This window comes from Myotis brandtii, unplaced genomic scaffold (genome assembly GCF_000412655.1).
Source record: "Myotis brandtii unplaced genomic scaffold, ASM41265v1 scaffold460, whole genome shotgun sequence".
NCBI lineage: Eukaryota > Metazoa > Chordata > Mammalia > Chiroptera > Vespertilionidae > Myotis > Myotis brandtii.
This window is the reverse complement of record NW_005367588.1, coordinates 229,617-229,919: the sequence shown is the minus strand read 5'-3', so window position 1 is coordinate 229,919 and position 303 is coordinate 229,617. Positions and strand designations below refer to the sequence as shown.

The 303-nt window shown below is 57.4% G+C and overlaps 1 long non-coding RNA gene across 1 annotated transcript in view; it reads left to right on the top strand.

The window, feature by feature from the left end:
- LOC106727658 overlaps positions 1-303 on the top strand; it is a 2,740-nt gene that overhangs the window by 506 nt on the left and 1,931 nt on the right. The gene's annotated exons all lie outside the window — the stretch shown is intronic.

Genomic DNA, 303 nt, shown 5'->3' with positions numbered 1-303 from the left:
CCGGCTCCGGGCGGCGGGGTGGGGTTCCCGTTTCCTCAGAGGAACTGGAGGAGGCGCGGCACCGGGACCGGCGGCGAGTTATTGATGGAGCAAAACTCAGACCAAAAGCGGTGCAAGGGATCGAACATCCGACGGAGAGGCAGACTCTTTAGACTATTACTACCTATTAAAATTAGAATTAAATTAAGGGAAAAGGGTAAAATGGTGACACGGCGGGCTCTCGCACCGGCGGGCTTGACCCATGTTTAACGGTGGTTTGTCAGGGGAGGTGCTGTCGAGGCGCGAGCACCGCCAGAGCGGCTT